The following is an 18,506-nucleotide window of genomic DNA, read 5'->3' as shown; positions in this document are numbered from 1 at the left end:
CATTTGCAGTCAGAATGGCAGGTGTAGGAGAGGGTACATGCTTCCGAGCACAATGTTGGGGCATCAAGGATTCAAAATACATGGTTTGGCTCCTTGTCCACCATCACGAGTCAAGACTCCTGCGGGGCCAGTTCCAAGGGACAGAGTACAAGGCAGAGGCATGGAACCGGTTAGCTCATGACCTCACCAGTGCCACAGGCGTTCCCCGGACTGGTGAGCAGGTCCACCACCACCATGCAGACCTGAAGAGACAAAAGCAGGACCGCCTGAACCAGTGGATACAGGAGGCCCGTGGGATGCAGGATGCCCCACAACTGAGTAAATAGCCATGGAATGCAGTATGTAAGAATTGATAATGGAGTATGTATAACAATAGGTATGTTTCAATATCCCTTCATTTACTTTACAGCTGCAGGTGACCGTGTTATGAATCAGCAAGCCTATGCTGGTAGGCTGCTAAGGTTGCGCTACCAGGCAGGTTAGTGATTATTCTGCATGTATTGTTATATAAAATATTATTTGAGAGCATGAAAGAATGTGTTGTAGTCCAATAAAACAGCCATCGAATTGCCTGAATAAGTCCTAAGCATGTACTGCCAGATAAAAACGCCAGAGAGTCAGAAAAAGAGTGTAGTAACCCATTAAGAAAGGTAACATATGTCTGGAATAATATCTCTGCAGGCACTTTCATATAACATAAGTGAGTAAGCCTGAAACAAGATTGTTCTAACCTATTAATAAAGGTATAATATGTCTTGAACATGACTGCCATAAACACCATTAAATCAAATAAAGGAGTGAGCCTGTGGAAAAGTGTGCAATGTCATTAATAAAGGTCTAAAACACAGAGTGTGTCTGTGTCACATAGTCTGAAATGTTGTTGTATCCTTGCATTATACAAACAGTACTGTTTGAAAATGTGCTGGTAACCCAGAGTTATGCAGTCCCATATAAAGTGGGTGATGGAAGTGCTAGTAGCTGTGAAACATATATACAGTCCACAATAGTCATTTACTGGCTGGCATGAATAAGTAAATCTGGCACATGTGTAGCATGTAATTATTCACCAGAAATGTGAGTGTGTGTCAAGAAATGCAGGGTTCTGTACAAATCGAAGTGAAAATGTCATGTGAAAACATCCTAGATATGTAGATAATGAAATATAAATGCAAACAAGAAATATGTAGCAGTAACATCAGCATCCTTGACAGTTAATGTCAGATATAGGTCAGGCATATATTGAACTAGCCAAACCCATGACACAACCTAATGTATGGTGGGAAGTGTAATAATACAGATAGGGGATATACACTTGCAGTCACTGGGAATGTAGTGTAGACTAAAAGGTCATTATAAGATGTTAACCGATGTTTTTTCTACACCCTACCGTATGTGCATAAACCATGCAATTCCACACCTCAATGGGTATGTGTAACCTTAAATATTTGTTGGGACACATGTCGTATTGTTTTATAAATATTTGCATTGATGTTTTTGCATGTGACTTGTTCAAACACCACGTTCATGGTGGCTTGTTGCTACTAAACATCCCTGCATGCTGTTGGAATATCCACTGTTGTTCAATATATGCATGTGTTATGCTTGCTGTTCAACTGTTGGAACCTTGGTGTGTTGTGTTAATGGGAATATTACTGCCTGCTGTTACAACTAATCTGGAATGCTGTTGTTTATGTTGTAATTAAATACACCTAATCACAGAACGTATGGGAAGGTCGGTCCCAGCGGACCCTCCTGTCTTTCCTCAGTTGGTGAGTGCACCTGGCACCAGTGGCTCTGGTGCCCAGCCTGGGCTCCCCTCCTCCATTGGTCCTGTGCCACCTTTGGGAGGAAGCGCTGCAGGGGATGGGGCTCATCCCCCCTGTGCAAGCGTGGGCGAAGGAGGGCCACCTGTCACCCTTGCTAGGGTCCGGGCTGTGGTGCGTATGGAGATCCAGCGTTCAGTCGATGATCCCCTACGCCAGCTCGAGGTGAGAGTGGCTCATCTCACGGGTGAGTCTGCCCATCCTACTCAGCCCCTAGCACAGCCACCCTCAGGGCTGTGAAGGTGCAGTGGTGACTGCCCATGGGTGGGGATCTCAGTTCCACTGTTACCATCTGTGGGTTCATGGGCTTGCGATTTCCAAACATCCTTCCCCGTCAATTGTGTTCACCCACCCCGTGTGTCAAACTCCACCCCTGTATGCATCTTGTTTGTCTTGTCTGTTTACCTCCCCAACCTACCTCCCCAAATATACCTACTTCCTCTACCTCACATTCCACTCTCACCTGAAAAAAAAATAAATAAAAAAGGGCTATCTGTACCCACAAAAATATTACGCCCCATACATAGCTGCCCAATTCGCACACATGTCCGCTGGACATGTAAACTGATAATTCTAATTGGCAGTACAACATATTTTGTTGTCCTCACCCCTCTCTCAGGTGTGAAAGGTTTCAAATTTCACACTAAATTTCAAACATATGCACAGCCGTTGCTGGTAAAGAAATGGGCAGCTATGGACCTTCCCTACACCCATTCTGCACATCACGAGCTGGTTTCCATACTGTCTTTCCCTCTTTGTGCCCCCCTTTTCACCACTTTCCTATCTCCCCATTTTCTTTTCTTTAAGAGAAATTAACACGGGGGTTAGCGGGAGTAAGCACTTTTAAGCAGTAGTTAGCAGGGGTGCACGAGTGTGAGCTTGTGTGCGCTTAGCTAAGCATTGCTAAGCGTCATGCAAACCCACTTACAACTGCTTAAAAGTGCCTTAGTCACTCTGTATGACAAGGCCCTTGTACTGATCAGCAGCAAAATAAAATACCTTGTCCGTCTCGAACCCGGGACCTTGGATTCACCCATCTGCATGAAGTACCACTACACCACAGCAGATATACAATAACTTAGTGCTGAAAGCAATATATCATGCATTACCATGAGTGAATGTAAAGGGAAAACAGGAATGGCATAACACAAATCCTGTTCTGTGGGCCTTAACCAGCAGGTGTTGTGGAATTGCAGGACATGACTGTGAAAAGAGAAGTGCTAGTAGGGAATAATGTTACAGTAGCACCTTACAAGCCCCACACAGTATCAGAGCAGGATAAACACTGGCATATTTGCATAGGTCACAGGCCAGACCTCCCAACAGTGACTGATGTACAGTGATGACCCTGATTTGTAAGCAAAATGTTAGCTGTGCCCTCTGACTCCCAGTGAAATGTATTAACAGTAGGCAGAAAAGTGTGGAATCTCACTTAATGACAAATGTCAATAAGTGAGAGTAGACACTGCTTGCACATCAGAAAAGGTGTAGTAATACATATGCTCTGAATCCCCCAAAGTCTGAACTGCAAAATGTCTGACATATATCACAGGTGTATCCCAGTTATATGTACCTTTTCCTGAGGTTGTTCAAACATATACCTGAGAGTATCAGAGGCCTGGAAGAGTCAGAAACACACAGACATATCAGCTTGTCTGCTGTTACACACTCTGCAAATAGCTGTAGAATGAATCCCACAAGCATGCCCTTATGTAGAAGTACAACACAGAAATATCAAAGGATGTAGCCATGTACTGCTAGCAACCACCTGTGACAATGCCATTGTTCAGATGCTGAAAAGACTGCTGTGGTGCACAATCAAAGAATACTAGGCTGACCTCTGTCTAACATCTGGATATGTCCACAGGTGGGAGCTACTCAGACAGACTACTAGCCTTTATAGACTTACAGGTACACAGCAACCCTGCATGTTCAGTAAGATAAACATCACACGATAATAAATAATGCACTCTGCACTTCTGCACCCCTACCCAAAGATACTATATACCCATGTAGTCAGGCACAACCAAGGGTGTAGGTAGGCATACACAGTAGTGAAATATGTCCAGTTGTCCTGAGCAGACTGTGCTAATGTCAACACAAACAAACCACAAACTGTTCAGAAGTGAGTAACATACTACTGACAGTGTAGCAGTTCACAAACAGTGCATGTGCCTGATATTCATACTTGGTAGTACAACATACTTAGTTGTCCTCACCCCTCTCTCAGGGGTGGAAGGTTTCAAATATCCCTCCTAATGTATTGCATATGCACAGCTGTTGCTGGTAAAGAAATGGGCAGCTATGGACCCTCTCCACACCCATCCTGTACATCCCGAGGTGGTTTCCCTACTGTCTTCCCCGCTTTGTGCACCCTTTATCACCACATTCCTATCTCCCCATTTACTTTTCTGTCAAAGAAATGAGCGCAGGGGTTAGCGGGAGTAAGCACTTGTAAATAGTAATAAGCGGGTTTGCACCAGTGTGCGCATGTGTGCGCTTAGCTTAGCATTGCTAAGATATGATAAGCTAAGCCAAGCTTGGTGTAGTATTGCTAAAATAAAATAAGCTGAGCTAAGCTCAGCTTAGCATCGCTAAGATATGATAAGCTAAGCCAAGCTTGGTGTAGTATTGCTTAAATAAAGTAAGCTGAGCTAAGCGTCACGCAAACCCACTTACAGCTGCTTAAAAGTGCCTTAGTCACTCTGTATGACAAAGCTCTTGTACTGCTCAGCAGCAAAATAAAATACCTTGTCAGTCTCAAACCTGGGACCATGGACTCACCAGTCTGCATGAAGTACCACTACACCACAGCAGATATGCAATAACTTGGTGCTGAAAGACCTATAACATGCATTACAATGAGTGAATGTAAAGGAAAAATAGGAAAGCCATAGGAATACATTGCAATAACTACTGTTGTATGCCAGTTAATTCTCTAATTTGAAAATAAAGTACATACTCCCATGTATCCAGTGTTAGCATTAGGAGGGGTGAGTAAACATACACACTGAGAGGAGTGTACTTGAAGAAGCAACAGTCAGGTTTCAGTACAACATGCATTTCACTGGCTACAACCCAGCTTCATATATGAGACATATTCCAACCTTCTGACTGAAACAAAAGTGTCCACAGCAAACAAGCATGGTCCCCACCTTGCAAAACTGAAAGAGCTACGCCTACCTAACCTATCATTTTATAACAGTGTCCTGAAATCATAGTGAGAACTGCAATTACCACACACCAGGCTGTATGCAATTACCAAATAGTGTGAACCAATTGGTGCAGAGGCCATCACATGCACATGTGCAGATACCTAGAAAAGCAGCCTGCATCTGCTGTCCACACATGCAATATCATTGCACCAACCGGGAGAAAGACAGCAAGCGAGAGAGACAGACAGATAGGTTGGGAGGGTGGCCTAATGGTTGCCTTTTGCACACAAGGCAACAAGTTGAGTCTTCTCACAAGGAATTTTATTGGCTTTAAAAAATGGCTCACAAGGGCAGTTAGCTTAGTACTAATCTATGAACCTATGAACCTATGATACAAACAGGCAGTAGGAGGAATACACTGAAAGACCAACACACAGAGGAAACCAAAACCAAAAAAAAAAATAAAAAATAAACACAAGAACAATCAACACCTACAACAGACGGAGGTGAGGAATACAAAGGTAAGGTATGTAACAGATATGTATTTGATGACATCCAAATGATGTGTCTTATGGGTACTCTACATACCATGAACCATCCATGCTGTGTCTGCAGTCCGTATCTATATGTACATGCATATTTGCATAGGGCAATGGACATACTGCAACTGTTAGTGAAGGCTGGACATATGTATGTTGTTGAAGGCTGCTATGTGGACATTTGTATGTAGGTTGTAGTGTGTGGCATTGCAGACAGCAAGCAGTGCTGGTATATGACATGTGGTGATTAAACGCTGTGGGACTGAGCTACAGGCAGTGAGGACTGCTACAGCTATACAGCCTGAGGACAACAGAATGGATTCTGCACAACATTGTGCAATAGTATTATATAACCGTATGTTTCACAACGGTTGCACAATTGACATCCCTATCCATGACAGGTGGGCAGTATATGTGCCTATATGTACAGCAATGTATGTGTGTGTGTGTGTATATATATATATATATATATATATATAATGTGTGTGTATGTGTATGTATAGATATATATATATATATATATATATATATATATACATATATATATAGATGTATATATATATATCTATATATAGATATATACATATATAGATATATAGAAGTATAGATATATAGAATTATAGATATGTAGATCTATATATAGATATATACATGTATAGATAGCTATAGATATATTTAAATATATATAGATATGGATATATATATATATACATATATATATATATATATATATATATATATATATATATATATATATATATATATATATATATAGATATATATATAGATATATAGATATATATGGATAAATATAGATATGTATGTATAGATATATGTAGAGAGAGAGAGAGAGAGGGAGACACGGGGTCATATGTACTGCAACAGGTGCCTGTCGACCAAGGCATGGACTGAACACCAGTGTTTGATACTGCAGTGCCATACCCCATTCCAGAACACTTTACGCAGTAACTACCACATAGGTGTTAGCCTGCCTAACACTGAAGGTGTCAGAAGGGAACATGGGACACAGGTGGACAGTAGGCTCCCCTTTGATAATCACAGTGCCACACTAGTCTTGTAATCTCTCTATGTGGTACGTGTTACGTATCATCACAAAAGGTGCGTCATCTAGGGTAATATAGGTCAGTGTACCCCTCTACTCCTCACAATGCCCCATGTGGTATGTACCTCACATGACAACTACAGCAAGTGGAAAGGCCAGAGACATACCCAACAAAGGGCGATACTGCCCTCAAACACATGCCCGATGCAGACTGACTCACAAAACCACAGCTAGAGTGCGTTGCGTACTGCCTACCTAGAGATTACCACTGTCGGACATACAGAGGTATGTCACACCCATAGCAGTTGGCCAACCACCATGACAACACCTCACAATCCCTCCGGGCTACATGACCTAGTGCCCTAATCCTTGTTACCGCGCTAAACAGCACATGCTGGAGGTACAGGTTCCTATACACAAATATGCCATACTCTGGACTAAACCATCCAGCATCAACAAACAAGACTCCTCATGAGAAGATGTCATACACCCCTGATGAATGTTATGGAGATAGGTGATATGCCCTGGGAGTCACCTCTGTGTATCCGTTTGATGGGAGCAAGTGAAGTCACATTACATGCGTGTAAAAGGGCAGGGTAGCATATGGCTAGGCTGCTCTAGGCCCAGGGCCAATAGCATATTACATAACTATGACACAATGAGCACACACATGTACTCAGTACAATACCTGCTATGTGAGGTGGAATGTGTGTGACAATGACTGTGTGCAAGGTCTGTAAAGGTGTGATAGCTTAGTGTGAGGTTGTTATCTGTCATGGTAGTTTGTGTCCTAGGTGTGAGGCCAGAGAAAGATGTGTCAGTTATTGGGATGCAGACATAGTAGGATGTCATATGTTGTGACGTAGTTCCTTGTGTACTACTGTGGTGTCCCATTGTAGGCTGAAGCAATACATGTATGCTCAGTAAGTGGTACTGCTGGTGAATCCAGCTCACATATGAACTGTTGTACTACCTGAAGCTGTAGTCCTAAACACCACAGTACGGTGTATGTTCACATTCCCTGGTAACACTGTCTTGTGTGTTTCCAGTAGTCTGCACAGATTACATACCTCAGGCATAGGTATCTGTTAGTAGGGGCACACAGTACTATAAGGTACACAGGTAATGCTCATCTGTGTTGGCATACATTTGTGTGTTGTATGTATGTCTAATGTGTGTGTAATGATGCCTGTACCATGCCCGCAATCACGTCTGTTACAAGGTATGTGTGTGTACCTAGCAACATGTATACTCTGTTACAGCAGTATGCCAGCTATATTAACAACTGTGCACATTTGTTTGGTAGGGGTATGGCATCAAAGACTATGGTGGATTACTGTTAATACTGTAAATGTACATTACATTCACTGCATTGGATAACATATTTCTTCATGCATTAGCTTGATATATACCCCCAGTGCGAGGTTGTGCATCGTATCCTAAACAGTGTGCCGGGTACTAGTGTACACTGGTTTGTTGTATGGAGTGTGGCAGGCACTGTCAGACAGTTGTGGGTTGAGCACTGATATGTGGTATTCAATGTGTGTATCATGTGATAGACAGACAGATTCTATATATGGCAGTTAAGTGATATCTGTACTTCATAATATTAAGTGTGCCACATGACCTGCTCACACATATCATTTAATTGTCTTCCAGGGTTATGGATCATCAATGCAATCCAGCGTATACAGCTGCGGAGGAGCAGGAAATACAGGCCAGCCTGGTGCAGCACTACAACCTGCTCTTTTCCAGGGCCAACCAGCATGAGCGTACTGCACTGTGGCAGGATCTTGTTCACCTGGTAAATGACATAGGCATGCATAACCAGACATATGAGCAGGTACACCATCACTGCAGTGATTTAATTAGACATGTCCAGCAGTGTGTGTCTGATATCCATAGGCAACAGCTTGCCACAGGTGGTGGGTCGCCCATACACACCCCCTCACCAGAGTAGAGGAGCTGCTCCTAAGCGTGGTGGCTCCTGGTGTACAGCAACAACAGCATCACACATGTTATCATGGAGTCTGGAGCCACCCAGCAGGACGACATGGAGTGTGCAGGTAATATGCCCTAGCTGTACACTACCATTACCAGTATTGTTAGAATATGCTTATGTGAGATGTGTACTGTGTGTTTAGCAGTTGTGCTGCCTGTCATGTGCAATACTGATATTTGGAATAGTATCTCCACACCTGTGACTATTGACTGTTGTTCCACTGTAGATTAGCACACTCACGTTAGCAATGCCACAGTTGTGGCCACTGACAAACTGTGTCATATTCTTGTAGGTCCCTCTGGTGTGACAGCAGGGCAGATGATACATGCTGGTGAGTGTGTTAACACTTTCATATTAGTAGTGAAATGTGCATGTCATAGGTGAGGTGTAGGCCATGTACACGTAACACACCTACGCATAATGCATGCTGTCCATGTTTGCTGTGAGACATTAATCATCTCAGTAAAGTCAGTAGCTGCCTCAATCACATACAATGCACAGTGCAGCAGACACAATTGTGGCAACACTGTACTGCACCTTGGATATACATAGTTGCTACAGCTGTACACAACAGAACATAGTTGCTACAGCTGTACACAACAGAACACGTTTATCATATGCAGTACATGGAAACATGCTACATTTGGCATTACCACACACCCGCTGTAAGGTCACACGTCAGTATCCCACATGTCATGCACACACACACACACATGATGTACCTCAGGGGTACAGGCCTATCATGGGTCTGTGCAACACTCTGCAACACATAACACAGTCATGTTAGGCAATGCTCCCTATTGGGCACCTCACACACCCATGTACAAGGTGTCTGTGTAATTGTGAACATAGCCACGACACTGCGGTTCAAGTGTAGCATGCTAGGTGATGGTCTTGCACACATTAGTAACTGAGTGACCACAGGATGCATGGTGATGATGGCACAGGGTACTACACCATATCCAGTTACGGTGACCACAGTACTAGTCATAGCAGACATTGCTTTGCACCTCAATGTTGTGTGTGTGCAAACATATGCACCTATACACAATATGCATAGCATGTTGTGTGTGTGCTTACATATGCCAGTATACACATATGCACAGCAGTCACCATCCAAACAAAGTGTCACATATATGTCCTGGACTGCTAGTGGGTGTATAGGTCACTTGACACACATTGGATATGTGTGGTGTTTATTGTTGCAGGCGTGTAGCATGCCATGCCTGGCACTGACATATCTGCAATATGTCCCACACTCACCATAACCGCTGTTCACTGGCCATGTCGATCATTGGGATACCTTCACGTCAACATGCACCACTCATTCCCGTGTGTGTACATAGCATGCATGTGCTACACCCATGCCCACAATTATCTGCTATGGACACAGACACTGTACTCAGACATGGATATCTATGTGTCACACAGATTACACATGCAGGCATGGCATGTATACTTGTGAGTGATGGTGCACAGGGCATTGCAGAGCTGATAATACCTGCACAGCAATGTTGTGTCCATGTACACATTGTGTTTCAGGGTGTAACCAATCACTGAACAACTATACAGTTGCATCAAAGCCATGTATACTGCCATTAAATTGGGGCATGTACACTTGCACTGTATGGTCTTGTGCAACACATTCTGCATGCTGACACGTGTGTGATGACTGTTTACCTTGCGATACTGACACCCACCTTCACCCACTATAGAGTATGTGTTGGATTGCTGGTGTGTGCGTGTATGCGCTGTAGTGAGGAGTGTACTAGTGTTCATGTGTGCATGTGCAGACCATAAAGTGCGTTTCCTGTCTTCCTCTCACAGGTGCTGAGTTAGGGGTGGCTGAATGCAGCAGGGAACCTGAAGCCACTGCCATGGATAGTGCTGCTGATGAGACATGTATTTTGGCACAGGAAGGCTTGACAGGGTCTGTCGTTGGTCTGCCAATTGACAGTACAAAGCATTCAACCCCATCTATGTGCACACTCATACTGTCAATACATCCCTCACCACCAATGGCCATAGGTGAGGGACAGCATACAGTTGGCATTGACCAGGAGAGTGTGGTACCCATGGCACTTGCTTCCCCTCACAGCAGCCATAGCCATATACCTGGAATGGTACCACATAGGCAGAGGTCCAGGGGTTCTCGGGGGAGCACCGCTGGTCATATTGCTCCTGGCAGGCATGCCCCCACAGGTCTGATGACGACCAGTATGTTCCGGGCTGTAATGCAGGCTCAGGCACGTATGGAATGGTACACCAGGCATGGACTTAGGGCGCAGAGGGCACATTACACCGCTATCAATGACAGCATCCGTGACCTTGCCGGTGCCATCCAGACTTACACTGAGGTCATTGATAGACATTGGTGGGAGACATTAGATGCCCTCCACAATATGTCTTCCATGAGCCAGGACCGTGCGGGATGGTTGTGACAATGCGGACGCATGCCAGCAACAGCTGGCAGTGGTCGCAGATGGCCCCCAGTTCACAGCCGCTCCCGTAGTGGCAGTACCAGCCCCAGCAATGCTGGTGCTGGCCTGTCCATTGACCGTCCCAGTAGACCATGTGCACGTGGCTCTGGCCAGTCCCAGCAGGGACATGGGTCCAGTCATCCCACCTCTGCCTCTGAGGACAGTACCCAGTCAGGGTTTTTACCAGATACTGTCCGTAGCACCCCTGCCAGGCACAGGTACTGTGTCCATGGCCAGAGACAGTGATCTGTACAGCCTAGCAGGTACAGTCTGTGGCTGTCCTACAAACTACTGTATATGGCAGCCACATGGTGGAGCTGTGTGAATGCAGACACACACACATTAACCAAACAACTAGGGCTCACACATACACATTACATCAACATTGGCCCATGCTGTACTGTTGTCCCTCACACACACACACACACACACACACACACACACACACACACACACACACACACACACACACTTGTCGATTGGATGGGTCAATGTCAGGCTCTGGCAAGCAACAAAACGCCCTGTGCATATGATGATACCTGTCTCGCTTCCTGTCATCTGTAACATTGATGGAGGAACAGGCTAACATGGTGCTGATGCGCAGGGTGTCACTATAGCAATGTAGCAATATTAGCAAGTTGTCAACAGGAAAGTGTAATGACATCCTTGTAGGTATATCTCTGTATACATTATGCATCACAGCTCTGATTGTCAATGTAGCATTGTTTACACCACTGTTATGTCTGAGTATGTATTGTCCACCCATGTGCCACTTGGCTGAAGTGTAATGTGTTGCCATCATGTGTTAGTGAGTGGACAGTATGTGTGATGTGTGCAGTACAGATTAGCAAGTGTACATCTGTGAACACGGTGGGTGAACACTGTCTGCATGTACATGCATAGTGGACACATGGGACATGTGGCATACCCTGTTGTACACATTAACATCTCATAGTATCTTCCAATGGCCAGTATGCATTCTACTACAGTTATGTACTAACATGGGTAGACGTGTGTATGACATGGGTTGACACTATGCTGTGGGTGATACTGTTAGTATCTGTCAATGATTTGCGGTCTGGTAGTATACGCAACCTCAACAGCATGACTATAAGCAAGCATTGGATGATGTCCTGACAAATGACACACAGTCGTAGGGAACTCAGTAATGATTGAATCCTTCTGGTGCTACACTATAACACTAACCAGTGGTAATGACTGCCACCCATTCCTGTGACCACACCTGTTTGGCATATAGGCCCCTTAGGTACATGCAAACACACTAGGGATGTGTCCATCCAACTCTGTAAATGCATGCATTGGCTATAATCCATTCCCTGGATGAGACACATATTCTACACAAGGGTATCATACAGACAGATACCTGTCATCTGATACATGCTGTATAGCAGTAAGCCAACTATGGCATCGTCAACCACATGTACCATACTTACTATCCCATCAGTACCACATAGGGGGTAGGCTCTACATGTATGTTGTGTACCAATGTGTACATACAGCCTCATGTTATGTCATGTGTTCCTTGGTATCCACATATCCAAAGGTATTGTGGAGTCCCAAGGTGTATCACATGAGACATTAGAGGCCTGGATGCATATCCACAAGGCAGTTGTACACCTATAATGACTGTCCATTATTGGTAGTCATTGTTGTGTATGAACATGTCTGACATATACCCCAGGCATATACCCTCACTCACACCACTCTTAAGTAACTGTCATGGGTGTGTGTGGCACAGATGACCTTGGCCACAGATCACGACAGTGGACGGCCCTGTCACATACTTACATATATGACCTACGATCTGAGAAGCAGCGGCACAACCTGTCAATGACAACAAATGTATTCATGTAGTATGCAGGCTTCACACCTATGTACTGATTGAGGGAACATGTGCACATATATTTTGCCATGCATATACCTGATGTGTGCAATGCACTTACTGTTGTAATCATAATATGTCATACTATAGTAATAGCAAAACTCACACAGCATTGACCAACAGTGACACACACACAGTCAGTGTTTGCAGGATTTAAACCCCTACCTATGTTATGATACTAGAAAGAGACGCATTAGCACGGCGCGCTATTTGCTTTATTGGGTGGTTTCCTTTCTCCTGCTGTATTTCTAGGATGGTGACATCATCAGTCTTTCCAAAGAGGAATGTACATCTTCTAGTGTGTTTTCCCAGTCTCCAAAAAGGGCACTTCTGTCAAAGACAATTGCACACATACACAAACCCCCCCACAGTCAGCGTTTGCAGGATTCAAACCCTTACCCAACTATGTTATGCTACTAGAGAAAGAGAGACGCATTAGCATGTCACGCTATTTGCTTTACTGGGTGGTTTCCCTTCTCTTGCTGTATTTCTAGGATGGTGACATCATCAGTCTTTCCAAAGGGGAATGTATATCTTCTAGTGTGTTTTCCCAGTCTCCAAAAAGGGCACTCCTTTCCAAGACAATTGCACACATACACACCCCCCCCACACACACAGTCAGCGTTTGCAGGATTCAAACCCTTACCTAACTATGTTATGATACTAGAGAGAGAGATGCATTAGCACGGCATGCTATTTGCTTTACTGGGTGGTTTCCCTTCTCCTGCTGTATTTCTAGGATGGTGACATCATCACTCTTTCCAAAGGGGAATGTAAATCTTCTAGTGTGTTTTCCCACTCTCCAAAAAGGGCACTCCCTTCCAAGACAATTGCACACATACACACAGTCAGCGTTTGCAGGATTCAAACCCCTACCTAACTATGTTATGATACTAGAGAAAGATTTGCAGGATTCAAACCCCTATCTGACTATGTTATGATACTAGAGAAAGATGCATTAGCACGGAACACTATTTGCTTTACTGGGTGGTTTCCCTTCTCCTGCTGTATTTCTAGGATGGTGACATCATCACTCTTTCCAAAGGGGAATGTACATCTTCTAGTGTGTTTTCCCAGTCTCCAAAAAGGGCACTCCTTTCCAAGGCAATTGCAGACATACACACAGTCAGCGTTTGCAGGATTCAAACCCCTACCTAACTATGTTATGATACTAGAGAGAGACGCATTAGCACGGAGCGCTATTTGCTTTACTGGGTGGTTTCCCTTCTCCTGCTGTATTTCTAGGATGGTGACATCATCACTCTTTCCAAAGGGGAATGTACATCTTCTAGTGTGTTTTCCCAGTCTCCAAAAAGGGCACTCCTTTCCAAGACAATTGCACACATACACACAGTCAGCATTTGCAGGATTCCAACCCTTACCTGTGTTATGATACTAGAGAGACGCATTAGCATGGAGAGCTATTTGCTTTATTGGGTGGTTTCTCTTCTCCTGCTGTATTTCTAGGATGGTGACATCATCACTCTTTCCAAAGGGGAATGTACATCTTCTAGTGTTGTTTTCCCAGTCTCCAAAAAGGGCACTCCTTTCCAAGACAATTACACACATACACACAGTCAGCGTTTGCAGGATTCAAACCCCTACCTAACTATGTTATGATACGAGAGAGAGAGAGAGAGAGAGAGACGCATTAGCACGGAGCACTATTTGCTTTACTGTGTGGTTTCCCTTCTCCTGCTGTATTTCCAGGATGGTAACATCATCAGACTGGACATGGTAATGTGTGTACACTTTGTTTTATGCCATTCCAGGAATGGTCCATATGGGTCGTCAGGTGTCAACAGCTTGAACAGGAACTCATAATCCTTACTTTGTGTGATCTATCTGTGGACACATTGACATTCCTTCATATGTCAACACATATTTATGCACAGCTTGTTGGTTTTGTGGGTACTACATGTGTCTGGGATGTTGATAAAGGGCTATTCAAAGTGTATGTGAGACATGTGTAGCTGTGTTCAGTGATGTATGTCCTGGGTGTCTTCCTTGCAAACACTCTAGCATGTTTGGGAAACATGATCCACACATGAACATACCACAGTTAGTAAGGTTGTGTGTATGTCAGCTTCCAATAGCTAGGTTTATGACTTCAATGATGATGGGCTCCATGGACTTGCAGATCGGACTTCATAGGCATACTGGACTATACTTCCCATGGTGTGTTGTGCACCAACACTTGTGTGGAGTGCCATATGTTGCTGTAACACATTCAACGGTTCCACATCCTGTGTAGGGGTGGAGGCTCAGCTGACTGTTCAGGTGCAGGATCTGTTTCTTCTGTAGTTTATGCATGGCACATATTGGGAATCCATGTAGTCCACTTGATGCCATGCTTTTGGCATTGGGGGTAGCTGATCATCCATTCTACATGTGATATCTCCTGGTATGATGATATGGACTATCGTCAGTGGGAGGTGGGTATGTATATATGGGCCTGTCTGTCAGGATGTCGGCATTGTCAGTCAGGTACAGTTGGCCCTGCCTCATGACATATATGTGTGTACATTGCTATATATGACTTAGCTGTCGGGGGTGTCATGATTCAGTCTGGACTCCTTCTCAGCTACTCTTTGCAGAACACCAACAAACCTGTGCACTAATCCCTGTTATACTCTTTTACACACGTAACACCTTACTGATCCTTTGTGATGTGGCTACAGAGTATGTCATCATGATATCCCGACATGTCCAGGGGTCGGCTTAGTGTGTACTCTCCAGTCCAGCTGGTGAATATTGTGATGTAGACACAATCTCACATCTGCCTCATGTACACAGACAACACTCTCCTCCTCCTGACAAACTCAGATACATGTGTGGGATGCACCTATGGAGACATACAGGGTGCTGAACTCTCTCGACCCATGACTGGCACAGTCTATCAGGTGGTGAAGGTAACCACACACACCACATATCAGTCTCACATATCCTCTGTCGACAGCACTCAAACCACATTATCACACATACACATACCTGGATGCTGTCAATGAACTCTGCCTAAGCAGCAGAGACCTCCACACCAGGCACACACACAACTGCTACCACACTACAATACCCACATCTCACATAGTTCACAATGTCAGTGTGCCACACAGTCACTGCCCTTCGGGCTACACAACACACCTAATACACTTGTGATAGGCGACACTTATTGTCAGCCACACTGATGTACCACTCACCAGCCCGTACAAGGGAATAGTCCCTTTGTGCTGTCTGTCGGGTGCCAGGTTCTGCCACATAACACATGCAGTCAGGTCACTCCAAAGCAAGTACAGGACTGGCACCATTATTGTCCATGCTGGTGCGTAAAATCTCAGACATTACTCCCTGGACCACATGACATGGTACATGGAGGTACACTGTGATCATGTAGCCCAGGCCAGTATGACCCTAACCTTGTCTAGCATCTTACACCCACCAAGTATGATGTCACAGTATACAGACAAACATATCATGTTTAACAGTTGGCTAACTGATTGGTGTCATTCATAGGGGATACAGTGTCTGTCAGCCTGTGGTGACATGCTCGACATGCCACGTAGCCTCACTATGGACAGCTTGCATCTGTCACCCTTGGACCTTCAAATGCTGTCTACGGCTCTTGCTACCACCATAGTGCATTTGTTGATCAGGGCTCAAAAGACAAACCCACCTCCATAGACACTACAGGTTAAATGACACTAAGGTTAATGCTGCTCAACACCAGATGTGTTACCCTCATATTGCAGCCACTCAGGACTCTCCTCAGTATGGAGGATAGCGATATTTGTGCACTAACAGACGCCTAGTTCAGGCTCACATATGCACACCAGCACTACCAGGTTATGTTTCATACCATGCTTTCTGACCACAGGACTTGGAACAGACAACACAACTAGGGGGTGTATCCATATACATCACAAATACACACACCTCCAGGTTAGTAGCACTGAACTAAGCATCACAGACCATACATATACAACTACCATTGTGCAAAACTGCCTTTCAGTTTGTTGCCTGCTACAGACCACTCTCCCATACTCAGGAATCACACTCGGCTTTCCTGGGAACAGCGGGGAATATGAAGGTCTCCACAAACACCATTATATTGGGTGACTTCAGATACACAAATATTGACTGGGGATACTACTCGAGCCCCAACACCCTCACCCTACACTCACTACAATTTGTAAAGTCATATGCTGTGGCACAACAGGTCACCACAGCTACAAGGGGGTATACATATTGGACCTGATCATCACCAACATGGGGACTCTATGTTGCACGCCAGCGATATACCCCTCATTGGCAAGGTCAGAACATACATATATCTCACTGGACATACATATACACTCCACACACCCATCCTAGGTAATCCTGGTGAACTTCTCATGAGCCAACGTCTCACTTCACAAAAGCAAGTTGGTATCCTTTAGAGACCCTGAGACAGTGGCAAATACGGCTCCGACTGCTGAATCCTTTACATACACATTCTATGGACACCTAGTGGACTGCATGGATTGTGCTATCCCAAATAACAACAGGACTCACTCCTCCAATGGCAGGAGACCTGTCTGGTAGACCCCAGCCATAAATAAGCTGTACAACATCAGGAGGAAGCTACTACATGACAGAGCACAATCACAGATGGAGAAAGCATCTGTGACCTGTTCTAGCAGACAGCTATGATCACTCATGTACTTATGTAAGGGCTGCTTCTCATGGACAATTGCACCAGACATGTAGGACTATCACAAGGCCTTCTTCACTTATGCCAGGAACCTGGGTGGACACTCACTGATATGCTGTGAGTTACTGCATACTGACTAAACTTACCCTGAACCCACTGGCATAGCCAACATCCTGGCAAACAGGTTCAGCGCAGATGTCTCCCCCCCATCCCCCCTAGGGAGCAACTATCCATCCCAACAGAGTGTAACCTCCCTGACATTACACAGTAACAGGTGAGTGTTGCCCTCCCCAAAGCATACATTACAGCATCAATGGGACCAGATGGTGTCCCGGCCTGCATGTTACACAAGCTTCATGACAGACGTAACCCTCACATTACATCACTGTGCAATATCGGAGTTACTACAGGATATGTACCCACAGAATCGCGTACAGCGACAGTGGTCCCACTCCACAGGATTGGTGTCACAATGGACCACACACAATACTGCCCTACAAGCCTAACTAGCCTGTTCTGCAAAGCTATGGTGCATATTGTCATGGGACTCTTACACATAGACATTGGGAACCTACAGACACTGTGTCCTACACATGTCAGCATTGTTGTGGGCAGATCTTGCCTCTTTAACATGTTTGTATTCTTTAGACAGTTAACAGGTCCATTGACATAGGGACAGTTGTACACGCAGCCTACCTGAACCTTGCAAAACCCTTCCACACAATTACCCACTGGACCATTATGCATAGGCTCACCAGCATTGATATGGACACACATCTCGCATGTTGGATTGCTACCTGGATCAGGGATAGCACACACATGGTCAGAATTGCAGGTGCCATGTCTGACTATAC

Source organism: Protopterus annectens, chromosome 11.part0 (assembly GCF_019279795.1).
Source record: "Protopterus annectens isolate FY-2018-M chromosome 11.part0, PAN1.0, whole genome shotgun sequence".
In the NCBI taxonomy this organism is placed as follows: Eukaryota; Metazoa; Chordata; order Ceratodontiformes; family Protopteridae; genus Protopterus; species Protopterus annectens.
Note: the sequence above shows the minus strand (reverse complement) of the source record.